The 14278-nt window shown below is 39.2% G+C and overlaps 1 protein-coding gene across 8 annotated transcripts in view; it reads right to left on the bottom strand.

Annotated features, from left to right (window-relative positions):
- Positions 1–14278, bottom strand: part of CDH18 (cadherin 18) — a 1020275-nt gene that overhangs the window by 484136 nt on the left and 521861 nt on the right. Inside the window, exon 1 of one of the 8 annotated variants that reach the window (XM_040494418.1) lies at positions 13892–14075. The exons of the other annotated variants lie outside the window; for them this stretch is intronic. The gene's annotated coding sequence lies outside the window, so the exon portion shown is untranslated. Of the gene's footprint in view, positions 1–13891; positions 14076–14278 lie in introns of those variants that run through there. 8 annotated transcript variants of the gene reach the window in all.

Raw genomic sequence — 14278 nt, forward strand, 5'->3', positions numbered from 1 at the left:
GGAAAAGTCTTTAGATATCATTGGCAATACAAAATGTCACGGATTTGGGCACCCTACGTAATTATAGGAAAAAGAGTTGAGAAAAAGATAATACATGGGGTGCCTGGGTGGCTCAGTCAGTTGAGTGTCAGCCTGTAGATTTCAGCTCATGTCACGGTCTCCTCTAGGGGTTTCGGGGGTAATGGACCAAGCCCATGCGCTGCGTGGGGCTCTGTGTTAGGTGCGATGTCTACTTAAGGGTCTCTCCCTCTAGTCCTACCTATCACACCACTGACACTCTCTGTAAAATGATCATAATAATAATAATAATAATATATTCTGTGCATGCACATAAGTATCATATACCATATATTATTCTCTGTATATTTACATACATTTACATTCAGATAGCATGTGTGTGTGTGTGTGTGTGCGCGCACATGTATACACACACACACATACACAATCTGGAAAAATGACATAATTGATGACTGTCACCTGAAACATTTAAGGGAAGGCGTGTAGACTTAGTTTCTAGTATTTTGAAGGGTTTCAGAACAACAAAGGGCTATAACATCAGAGGCATTTTTAAAGTCACAAAAGGTGACTGGAGAAAGAGGTGCATGAGGACTGGAACACATTGAGGAGATTGGGATGATCAGAAGAATAAAAATGGCAGAAGGAAGAAATAGGGTGTTTAGAAATAACAATAATACTAATAAAATAATTTTAAAAAGAGTTGAAAATAGGAAAACAGAAGAAGGAACTGTTGCTGTGGACTGACCTGTGGATCTCCAAATTTCCTACGTGGAAACCCTAACCCCCAGAGTGATGGTATTTGGAGAAGGGCCTTTGAGTAGGAAATTTGATTTAGATAAAGTCGTGATGGTGGGCGCTCATATGAGAATAGTTGGCCTTATAAGAACAGACACCTGAGAGCTTGCTCTCTGCCATATGAGGACACAGCGAATGGCCATCTGTAAGCAGGAAGAGAAAGGAGAGCGCTTGCCAGATAACTGAATTGGTCAGCACTTTGGTCTTGGACTTACCAGCCTCTAGAACTATGAGCAAAAAATTCCTATTGTTTAAGCCCCACAGTCCATGGAATTTTGTTGTGTCTGCCCAAGTTAACTAACACAGGAGCAAATAAAAATTTGGAGGGATAAGACTGAATGATGAAGGACAAAAGAGAAAAGATATGCAGTGTGGCAGGACATAAAGACAGAAGCAGGACTGAAAACAAATTAATCTTGAGACAATAAAGACAAGGAAGATTCAGACTGCGATTATTGATTTATAGAGAGCTTAGTGATCTAATTTTATGTAAAAAAAATGTGTTGTACAGTAAAATCACATACTACATTTACATTAAGTAGAGAAAGGTCTATGTCCATATTATATCTCTATGCACATATATGTTCATGCATGATTTATAGATGTATACAGAAAGACTGATGGATAAAAGTTCTAATTTCAGGATACTTCAGCTGAGTAGGGGAGGAAGAAGGGGAAAGGTTGGTTGTTAATCTTACCAGTCTACTTGTTATACTGAGCACCTACCATTTAAGGAATTACTAGAAAGAATATAAATCAGAAAAGCAAACATTTAAGAGGAAAATGAAATGTCACTTGATTAGGTGCCAGGGACGGACACGTGATCCAGAGTAGGTTCTGCCGCTGGGTGGCCAGCCAGGGGCTTTGAGAGCAAATCACAGAACTCAGATCACGAATGTGGAAGCTCAGATCAACAATTTTTTTTTTCCAGTGCTTGCAATATTACCAGACAGCTAGATTAGGGGAGACTGGTGTGTGTTACTCATTTGTCTTCTCTTCCTGCTCTGTGAAGATTCATGTGCAGGTGGGCAGGTCAATCGTCACTATTAGAACCACAGGCTGAATAGGGTAACCAGGTAAGAGCAAATGATATGTCTGGGACATTTCAAAGACTGAACAAAATTGTAATTAGCCACTTACTACTAGAAGATATGCTTTACTCCATTCTTTTCATTTTTATGCATTCGAAATATGCTCAACATTTTTCTGTGAACATTCTCACGAATGTTATGCTTTAAACATGAGGAAGAGCCATTCAGAATGGGAGGCTAAGTAACTTTTTCCCTACTTAAGAGTCATTTCATTCACTTATTTAAAAAATAGATCAGTAAAAAAACACAGATTTCCATATTCTCATTCTAAATCCATATTTGTTAGTCATACCAGGTTAAATCTTTATACCCTCTAAGCTATGGAATGGCCTATCATGGTGAAGTTTGCTTTTTATAAAATGGTATTGCTCAAAAGTTGAATATTTCCTACTATAAAAGTAAAAAAAAGCGGGGGGGAGGTGGTTTACTTTGCTAAACATTCCATTTTTTTTTTTTACTTAATTTGTAAATTGCTGTTTGTATTGTTACATAAATGAGTAAACTACCTAAAAGAGCTGTACAAAAAATTTGACACTCTTTAAATCATATTTGGACACAGGAACCAAAAGTCCAGTAGACTCCTATTAATAGAAGTACAATGTACTTTTTGGGGACAATAAAGTACACATTAGGTAAGATACATTGTTTTCTTCAATTAGGGGTAATTATACTTTGCATTCTGCTTTAAAAAACCATCCTTGGGGGCGCCTGGGTGGCTCAGTCGGTTAAGCGTCCGACTTCAGCTCAGGTCACAATCTCACGGTCCATGAGTTCGAGCCCCACGTCAGGCTCTGGGCCATCAGCCCAGCTCTGATGGCCCAGCTCTGATGGCCCAGAGCCTGGAGCCTGCTTCCGATTCTGTGTCTCCCTCTCTCTCTGCTCCTCCCCCGTTCATGCTCTGTCTCTCTCTGTCTCAAAAATAAATAAACTTCAAAAAAAAAATTTAAAAAAACATCCTTCAGGTTTGATAGGATTTTTTGCAACAATTTATAATGTTGAGCAATATAACAATCTCAGGTTAACGGTATCGTTATTATATACTCCACAATATTCTATACCTTTATTCTCAGAAAATTCAAATGATTTATTTATAAAAGGCAAAACTTGAAACACCTCCTTAGGCTTGCTATATCAGTTTCCCATTGCTTCTGCACAAAATACCATGATTTTAGTGGCTTCCAACATTACAAAGTTATTATCTTATAATTCTACAGGTCAGAAGTCTGAAATGAGTCATAACTGCCTTAAATAAAAGTGTCAGTGTGGCTACATTCCTTCCTAAAGGCTCCAGGGGAGAACCCTTGCCTTCTTCCACATTCTAGCAGCTTCCCATATCGCACTTAGTGCTCTGCCCTCTTCCTCTGTATCCCTAGCCAGCAATTGGAATTCTTCGCAAATGTCATCATCTGTCCTCCCTTACGCCTCCCTTTTCTACTTCCTTTTATTGTTATTATTATTTGGGGGGAGGGGCAAAGAGAGAGGGAGAGAGAGAATCCTAAGCAGGCTCCATGCCTAGTGTGGAGCCCAATGTGGGGCTTCATTTCATGACCGTGAGATCATGACTTGAGCCCAAATCAAGAATGGGATGCCTCTAATTGACTGAGCCACCCAGGCGCCCCCCTTTCCACTTGCAGTACCCTGTGATTACAGTGGGCCTTCCCGGATAATCCAGGATCATCTCCCCATTTTAGATTAGCTGATTAACACACTCAATTCCATCTACATCCTTCTTTTTTTAAGTTTATTTATTTATTTTGAGAGAGCACTGCATGCAAATGGGAGTGAGGCAGAGAGAGAGAGAGAGAGGGAGAGAATCCCAAGCAGGCTCCGCACTGCTTGGAAGTGCCTGGCCTGGGGCTGGAATTCGCAAACCATGAGATCAAGACCTGAGCCAAAATCAAGGGTCAGAGGCTTAGCCCACTGAACCACCCAGGTGCCTCCCCATCTACATTCTTAATCTTCCTCTGTCATCTAACATATTCACAGGATCCAGGAATTAGGACTGAGTATCTTTGGGAACCTTTATTCTGCCCACCACATTAGCCTTCCACGTGGCCACACACAACAGTTATACAATTTTTTATATTGTTCAGGGTATTATTGTAACTTCCCTCATAAAACTGACTTTCCAAAGTTAAAGCACTTCATTTACCTGAGATTATAAACATTTTAAGTGAAGCTTTGTTGATAAAGTGCTAGTTAATCAAGCTGATTATCTGTTAGATTAAGAAAAAGAAGTGGCTCCCCTGAGTGGCTCAGTTGGTTAAGCATTCGAATTTGACTCTGGTCGTGATCTCATGGCTCCTGAGTTCGAGCCCCGCCCCCCACCCCCCGTTGGGTTATGCTGACAGATTCTGCGTCTCCCTCTTTTTGCCCCTTCCATGCTCATTTTATGTATCTCTCTCTCTTTCTGAGTCTCAAAAATAAATAAACATTAAAAATATTAATAAAAAAAGGGGCAACTGGGTGGCTCATTCGGTTAAGCATCTGACTCTTGGTTTCAGCTCAGGTCATGATCTCAAGGTTCATGGGTTCGAGCCCTGCTTCAGGCTCTGTGCTGATAGTATGGAACCTGATAGGGATTCTGTCTCCCTCTCTCTCTGCTCTCCCCCTGCTTGCTCTCCACCCATCTCTCTCTCTCTCTCTCTCTCAAAAATAAACAAGCATTAAAATTTTTAAAAAAATAAAAGCAGAATGCTATTAGTTGTGTGTGTATGCACATGTGTTCACATGCATGAATCTTAGAATAGTTGATGAAAAAAAGCTTTACTGTTGTGAGCATCATTGATAAAAATACACTAATATAAAAATCTTGCATATTTGCTCCAAGATAAGTTTCATTATTTGATAGTCACCTTAAACTTGCAGCTACAACTGTACATTCATATCTGGGTTCTTTATACAGCTCAACTGCACTTCAAAGGCTGGGCATAAATCACAAGCAGGATATCAATGTAAAAACATACAGTTCCTTAATTGGAATATTGGCTATAGGAAATTTCATCTACTTTTTTTTTTTAATTTTTTTTTTCAACGTTTATTTATTTTTGGGACAGAGAGAGACAGAGCATGAATGGGGGAGGGGCAGAGAGAGAGGGAGACACAGAATCTGAAACAGGCTCCAGGCTCTGAGCCATCAGCCCAGAGCCTGACGCGGGGCTTGAACCCACGGACCGCGAGATCGTGACCTGGCTGAAGTCGGACGCTTAACCCACTGCGCCACCCAGGCGCCCCTCATCTACTTTTTAAAATACTTACAGAATAAAAAATATAGAATAATTTGTAGAATTATTTGTAGAATAATTTTGGGTTGGAAAAAAGCAAAAGATTCAGTCCTTAGTAAATTATATATATTTATATTACATATTTGTCAGATCTAAAAGGCAATAATTGTAGGGGCACCTTGGTAGGTCAGTCGGGTAAGTGAGCAGCTTCAGCTCAGGTCATGATCTCACGGTTTGTGGGTTCGAGCCCTGCATCAGGCTCTGCGCTGACAGCGCAGAGCCTGGAGCCTGCTTTGAATTCTGTGTCTCCCTCACTCTCTGCCCTTTCCTTGCTCCCACTCTGTCTCTCTCAAAAATAAATATTTTAAAAAATTTTAAAAAGCAACTATAATGAATAAAGTCCTTCAAAGATGAACATTTTTAATTAAGGAAATTACTTCTTAAAACTTATAATTAAAATGTCCAAAATGCATATGTTTTTATGTTTTGGGGAGTTTCCATTTCCATAATATAAGAGGTTCTTCAAGATGGCCTCTTCCTTGAAATCCATCATCACTCGTGGAGTTTCTTCCTCCCTCTTCAGCTTCTGCTTCTCAACCTGGTGTTCTGGTGTTTCTTTATTTCCCATCCAATCTGTGTCAGGTTGCCTCAGGTTCTGGCCTTGTGATTTACCTCTTTTCATTCATATCCACTCCCTTCATTTTAAATGCAGTCTGTGGAGAGTGGCTCCTGATTTCCCACCGGCAGCTATGGATAGCTCTCCGGAACCCCACATTTGTGTATTCAGCAGACTCCACACCCTACTTAGACATTTCTATCTAAAAATATACATAGTTCTTCATATCTAACTGCCTGTCCCCCTTCCCCTGCCAAACTTTGTGCAGCTCAATTCTTTCCCTTCTTAGAGATAGGAACTACATTCTCCTTTTTTTTTTTTTTTTTGTTATGCTTATTTAAATAATCTCTATTATTCAAAGCCCTGTGGGGCTTGAACTCATGAACCTGAGATCAAGAGTCACAAGCTCTTCCAACTGAACCAGTCAGGTGCCCCAGCAACTACATCCTTCTAATTGTGCAAAATGCAGCAAACAAAATTTATCCTTTACCCTCACTGTCACCCACTTCCCCTAATATCCTATACAATGTCAAGTCCTGGTAGCTTTAATTTCAAGATACACCTGTTTTCCCCACCTCCACTGCTTTCTCTCTCCTACAAGTCGCCATCTTTCCTCCTCCAAATTATTGAAATAATTCTACAACTGGCCTCTCTGTTTCTGTCTAGTTGCAACCATGTGGCCGGAGTTCTTTGTTGAAATATAGCGGAGTAGTCACCTTAATCCCATCTGTATTCTTCATCTTCCTTTACCACCTAACATAACAGATATCAAATTAAGTCATTTCTCTGATCAGAAATATCTAAGACTACCCCAAATCTCCTAGGAAAAAATACAAAGTCTATGTACTAATCTACAGAATCTATACACAATCTGGTTTCCATGATCTCTTTTTTTTATTTTTTAATGTTTCTTTATTTTTGAGAGAGAGACAGAGACAGAATGTGAGCTGGGGAGGGGCAGAGAGAGAAGGAGACACAGGATTCGAAGCCGCTCCAGGCTCTGAGCTGTCAGCACAGAGACTGATGTGGAACTCAAACCACGAACCATGAGATCATGATCTGAGCCAAAGTCGGACACTTAACTGACTGAGCCACCCAGGCGCCCCATGGTGATCTCTTAATGGTATCTCCTTCTATGCTCCATTTCTGTTACTTCATGCCAGCTCTTCTAGCCTTCTTGTTATTCTTCTCTGGGCCCTGAATGTTTCTCCCCACTTCTGTACTTGCTTTCCCCCGCCCCTGGGGGGTTATCAGATATCAATACTGCCCATAACCATACTTCCCCCAAGGCTTTATTCAAAGTCATCTTCTTAGTGAGGGCTTATAAAGCCATAAAAGCCAAAATATAAACTGCCATTTATTTCTCCTAAACTTTTATTCCACATCCCACTTTTATTTCCCCCCTTAATAATGGTATTTTCAACAATATATTATTTCCCTTGTAAAACATCCCTCTTCTCAAATAGAATGCAACCTCCATAAATGAATTTAACATTTAATACAGTAAAATATAATCTAGTATTTAACATGACTATTTTTACTTTAAAAATATGATAAATCATCTTAAAAGTAGAATTTCAATTACCAGAATTGAAAATCTTACTGAATAATCTTTTGGATTATAGAACCAATCAGCCAATAAACAGGTTCTCTATAAAAGCAACAAAATTGCATGAAGCTAAAATAATCTGTTTATATTTTCGTGGTTCATTTAATGATATCACAGGAAGTCTAAAGATACTAATTACACATGTTTAAATATATAAATAGTACAGAAAAATTGGAAGATACACATTTTGTCTCAATACATTATCCAACTCAATGGTTGTAGGTTAAGTGTCTGACTTGACTTTGGCTCAGGTCATGATGTCACAGTTCATGAGATAGAGCCCCAATGGGAGGCCCCACTGTCACTCTCTATCGCTCAAAATAAATAAACTTAAAAAAATCAAAATATAAATAAATTATAAAATTTTGTATTGAGTTTAATATTCAGGTTCCATCAATTTGTCATTTTGGGATTGATCTGAATTCTTTTTTAAAAATTTTTTTTTTTCCAACGTTTATTTATTTTTGGGACAGAGAGAGACAGAGCATGAACGGGCGAGGGGCAGAGAGAGAGGGAGACACAGAATCGGAAATAGGCTCCAGGCTCTGAGCCATCAGCCCAGAGCCCAACGCGGGGCTCGAACTCACGGACCGCGAGATTGTGACCTGGCTGAAGTCGGACGCTTAACCGACTGCGCCACCCAGGCGCCCCGAGATTGATCTGAATTCTTAAGCTTAACTTCTTGAATGATTTCTTAATTTTTTAATACTTTGTATTGTTTCCTATTGGTTTATTCCCACAATTGGCATGTAAGGAAGTCCGCCTTTTCCCGCCACTGGCCATGGACTGAAAGTTGCTTTTCAAAGTTCGTATATTAATTTTCACTTCCACAAGGGATAACTATAAATAAGAGTTTTATCACACCTTTGCATCTTGGTTTCAAGACGGTTGGTATCAAAAATTATTTGTATTATGATGATCCAATAGGTTAAAATGGCATTGAGCCTTCATTTAAATCCCACTGATGACTGTGAGGTTAACCCAGACAGATATTTTTATTTAAAATACTTGTGGTATCAGGTAGACTGAAAATAACTGGGTCAAGTGAAATTGCCAGTCACACCAGATTGTGCATAGTTATATAGAAATCATATATATTGTCCCAAGGGCATAAATATAATGACAATAAAAATCTATTTGAAGATCCTTATGATCACAGAAACAGAAGTAAAATGGAAAGGATAGTTGAATTCCTTTTCTGTCAGTGGAGGTACCTGCAAAGTCCAAATTCATTTTACTGGCAATTCATCTATTACATCCCATTCACTGTGAGTGAAATATTAGATAAGGCATAGTCTAAGGGAGCTCAGTTAAGTGAAATAGTTGCTTTATTCAATATTTCACTCAAATACGTGTAGGGATTGAGCTCTGTTCATTTTATTCTCAGATTACCAAGAAGTTTCCTAAATTGATGTAGCCACAGTGTAGAAGTGTACATATCAGAATTTTCTGGAATCTACAGAAGCAACATCCAGACATATCAGGATACACTACAGTGAATATTCTTAAACCTGCTCTTACATTTCCCTGAAGCCCATTTCTTTTCCTGAAAATCTCTTCCAGGAACATATGCCACACTTAAAAGTCAAAACACTAACAGCAATGATAGAGATACTAAATTATTTACTTTGTTTTGGCCTTCTCTTTACTATTAAAAAAATTATAATAGAGGATTACTTAAATGAATGATAATAATCCATACAATCATATGCGATAGTCAAAATGTATACTCTCGCTATGGCAGGGACGTCAGCCAATGTGAAATCACCCTGATCTAAAAAGAAGAGGAAGCTGTACACAAACGTGTGTCCCTAACATTGAAATAGAGTTAAATGCCAGATTTGTGCATAATGGTCTACTGGATTCTTGCTAAATATTCACGAATTCTCTATAAACGCACATGGAACAGTGAACACACTATAAAATTAGTTGGGTATAATATTGAGCTGTGTTTATTGTATCTGTATGCATATGCTTATATGAATGCATACATCTGTGAGTAAATGCATCTTTAAATTTAAATCTCTATTTTAGAATTATATGTAGATATCCACATGAATCCATTCATTAAAAATCACTTTGAAAATACATACCAAATTGGTAGTAACTGTTAAATGGATTTTATTGAAGAGTAAAGTTCAAGATGCATTCTAGATTTCACATTTCTGTATTTTTAAACAAATTATAAATGTAGATAATATGGGGAAAGATGGAAATGAGACAATAAGGAGGTTTGTCTATAACTTAAATCACATTTCAAAATGAAGATGTTTTATTTCATCCATAAAAAAATAAGAATACTGACATTTGTACAAATGAGCAAAGGGGAGAGGGAGAAGGAGAGGGAGAGGGAGAGGGAGGGAGGGAGGGAGGGAGGGAGGGAGGGAGAGAGAGAGAGAAGCCAAGAAACAGACTGTTAATTATAGAGAACAGACTGATGGTTACCAGAGGGGCAGAGGTGGGGGGATCGGTTAAATACGTGATGGTGATTAAGGAGTGCCCTAGTAATGAGCACTGGGCGTTGAATCAACACTATATTGTACTATACTGTACACCTGAAACTAATATTACACTGTATGTTAACTAACTGGAATTGAAATAACAAAACAAAAATACTGCCATTTTTTACAGATAATCTTTAACCACAATAGCTGGAAGATTTAGCATGATGAGTCAATTCTCATCAAACAAATCATCAAAGACATTGAACCTATGATAACTTACTAAGGTTGGTACAGATCTTTATAGACTGCAACCCATTTTAACACCTTGTATTATTTGATTCTCATGCCTATTCGTATCTCCTTTTGCAGATGAGGAAAAAATGGCCTATATACAAGGGACATTAACACAAGTAATCAAGGTCAGGATCAAGTTCTTCTATGTCTCCAAATCATTAAGCTCAATATTTTTTTTTATTGTGCCACACATCACCACCTACTAAGAACTATGCTTTTAAAGTCAAAATGTTTTCCTTTTACTTCTGGACACTTCTAACATTATAAACTACTCCAAGCACATGGAATTACTAGACTGAATACCCACTCCTGACATTCCAAACATATACATACTCCAAAAAAAAATAATAAGCAAAAGCTATTATAGAAGAGAAAGAATCAGTATCTTGAATTTACTTATAATTTATATTAAAGGCTCATATGAAAAAAAATAAGTGAAATGTGCCTTCAACCTCCACATGTACATTTGCTTTTTCTCATTTTGTATTTTCTTTTGTTCCTACAAATGATAGCATATGATAACACAGCCCAATCTTTCAATTTATAGAAAAAGTAATACTGCTAACACAAACTTCCACAGTTCATGTTAGGGACTTAATGAAACACCTAAAATTTGAAATCCATCCCAAGCAAGAGAAGAGGAATCATCACAGAGCATCCAAAATGAACTATACATGGGCAGTTGTCCACTCAAACCATATATTGTATGACCTTTTTCTGCACACAGTCTTTAGGTTTTTCTACAGCAGTGCTTTTCAACGAGGCAGGGGTGCAAGTTGCCCACCCCCCAAGGAAATAGTTAACAATGCCTGCAGATATTTTTGGTTGTCACGATCTGGAGATGCTGCTACTGGCATTGTGTGGGTAGAAAACAGGGATGCTGCTTGGCATCCTACAAAACACAGGACAGCCTCCCTAACCCATAAGAATTATACAGCCTACCATATCAACAACACCAAGGTTCGGAACTCCTTCCCTAGCGGCTCTTGGGTGGCTCAGTTGGTTAAGCTTCCGACTTGGGCTCAGGTCATGATCTTGTGGTTCACAAGTTTGAGCCCTGGGTCAGGTTCTGTGCTGACAACTCAGAGCCTGGAGCCTGCTTAGGATCCTGTGTCTCCCTCCCTCTCTGCCCCTCCCCTACTCGTGTTCTCTCAATAATAAACATTTAAAAAAATTCATAAAAGACTTTACCTAAAATATAGTTCTGTAGGCATGTATACTGCAACTATATGAACAGCAGATATTATGCAAATTAAAAAGTTTGAAATCCTCCACTTATTAAAATAAAAAAAGCAAAACAGCATCTCACATACTTGCAGTCTTTAATCTCTCAATTTTTCTTCTAACTTTTCACTCAACTACACTGTATCGAATACAGGGATTTGAGATCAGTAAACCTTTTTTAGGTCAATAAGTTCAATATGTTTTATCCTAAATCTATTGAAAAGTATATGCACGTCCAGATTCTAAAGGATGATTATATCAGGTTGCAAATATCTCAGGTTTACTTCAAATTTCTAATCATCAACAAGACAAATACAGGACACGTGCGAGATACACGCTGTGGAAGTGTAGTTTGTATTCATCAGACCACAAAAATCAACATGAAGCACAATAACGATATTTACATAGGTCAATAAAAAGCACCATATATTTACTATATATAGCACCCTTCGTCTAAAGAATTTATGAAGTTGGGCTGACTCATTCATTCTCATGATTCCATTTTTTCCATCTGAAATAGAGCATCAGGAGGAATAATTTCCAATTGCCCAATGTACAGATTTTATTCAAGCACCAGTTGGTATTGACTACGTTTGCAACTGTGATAGCCAATTATATTCAACATGCACTAGACAGAGTTACAGCTAGAGTTTCCCAGCTCTTACCTTCTTTCTACTATCATATTTTCCTTTACTATTGGGTAATCTTCAGTTGGACATTTCTGTGGCATCTAAAAGAGTGAATCCTCATTTTCTACCTCTCACTCTTGGCAGGAAATCAGACTTCACCATTGGCATCATTTTTGGTTTTTTTTGTTTTTGTTTTTGTTTTTTGTTTTTGTTTTTTTTTTTTTGTCTTTTCCCTTCTTACGTTAGCTATGTCTGTGAAAATCATCAGTATTATGGTTTATAAAATACTTATCCAACAAGGCATTAAATGAATGTGTTATTAAGAGAATGAGTGGGCTGACCTACACTAGGTTAATTAATTATCAAGAAACCCAGAATTAACTACCTAACAGGAGGCTGGAAAGAAACCAGGATCATGATTGGTGCTTGGACCGGCGTGTCAGAGCACAGAACTAATTCTCTACCAGGATCGTATCCTGCGTTCCCCTCCCACATCGAGCCAGATACACCAGAGATCTAATCTGGACTTCAAACTCTTGATTTAGGATATTTTCTGCAGTAAGACAAGTCCACTAAAATAAAAGAGAACCATTACTGCATAAGGGAAGCCCCCTGCTTTGAGAAATCTGTGGGTGATCTCAGAGTGGAAAATAAAGGTTCCAAAACATTGTCAGAGCTTAAGGTTATTTTATTTATGTGTTTGTTTATTTATTTATTTTACTTATTTATTTTTTTTTTTGGCTACACAATAAAATCTTTCTCTGATCTGTCTCTCTCAGCTCAAAGCAGTGATGCCATCACCTGAACGAACAGAAGACCATGATAATTTTAGCTAAGAATTTTATTTCAGGATTTCTTGCTATCTAGAAGGGAAAGAGCAAGGAGCATGTACTCTTGATTAAGCTGAAAGTTCATTAAGTACCACAGGATTGATATAAGGAAATACTGTAACAACCAGCCAATAAAATTGTATATTTTCACCTGTTACATGACAGGTTTGCTCAGTTCCACATCTGCACGTACAACACACACACACACACACACACACACACACACACACACAGGCATATAAACATGCATAAGGCACAACTTTACCTTGATTTTTAGACGCAAACGTTAATAGATATCAGTGTTATTCCCACAGGTTCAAGAAGTTACGAAGGGTAAATGAATCAGAGTTAGCAACCATAAGGGCATATACTAAATAAAGTGTGCTGCTAATCACAGGAGCCTACCTGATTCCTTTTTATGCATCATTTATAGTGCCCTTTAAAAGAAGTAAAAGTTTCATCTTAAGCGTTAATAAGCACTTACGGAAGCAATTCAGGGGAAAATAAAGAAGAATGAAAGGGAGAAAAAAGAAAATGAGCTTTGCTCTCCTGCAGCTTCAGACCTCAGCTCTCACGAAATTTTAGAGGATATTGGCAAGGCAATAATTAAAAAGCACCACCAAAATTCCAGTTGCGACGTCCCTGTTTCTATTCTGACAATGCTCCCCCTCACTTTCACAGTTAGACATACGTGACGGCTCAATTTGAGGCCATCACTACTCAAAGGTGCCTTGCGGACTCCTTCCAACTTCTTCGGGGGGCAGGGCGGACCACAGCACCATCCACCGAGAAACATAAACAGATACCCAGCCGGCTTCTTAAGACTCACATTCCATAGGCTCTACGGCAACATTCCTGGGTAAGAAAATTTCAAAAAAAAAAAAAAAAAAAAAAAAATGTATCCCAGCCCCAAGGTTTCCGACGCATCAGCCCCAACTTTCCCGCTCGCCCTAGATCCTGCGAAGCCAATCCGGGAGGAGCATCTCACCAAACACTGGTTTTGACTCAGAACCGGGTAAGCAGCCCCACTGCCCCCCCCCCCCACGGAAATAAATAAATAAAAGGCAATAGATAGTAATGTCGCTACAGAGTAAAGTGTCGTCTACGGAAGCCTTACCTTGGCTGACTTGCCCCGACTGGCGGAAAGGAACTTAATTTACGAGCAGCAAAGAGGGGACTCCCCCCCGCGCTCAGGGCACAGCCACCTCGTCCTCGGAGAGCCCCAGCCTCGGCTCAGCGCTCCTGGAGCCCCGGGCTCCGCGGCTCCGGCTGCTGCAGCTCCCGAGCGCGCCTCTGATTGGCTGGCGGAGCCCGTCCGCCTGATGCTCTCCTCTGCCCGTCTCTCCTCCTTCCTCTCCTCCCCGCTCTCCGGCCGCTGCCTTTCCCTTCTGCTTCGGTCTCCTTCTCCCCCCCCCCGCCCCCCCACATCGTGCAGCTTTGGGGCCGCGCAAATGGACACCCTTTAGAGCCCTCCCTGCAAGGTCAGGTGGAAAGCAATGCCCTT

Source organism: Herpailurus yagouaroundi, unplaced genomic scaffold (assembly GCF_014898765.1).
Source record: "Herpailurus yagouaroundi ecotype Mexico unplaced genomic scaffold, PumYag 29, whole genome shotgun sequence".
Classification (NCBI taxonomy): domain Eukaryota; kingdom Metazoa; phylum Chordata; class Mammalia; order Carnivora; family Felidae; genus Herpailurus; species Herpailurus yagouaroundi.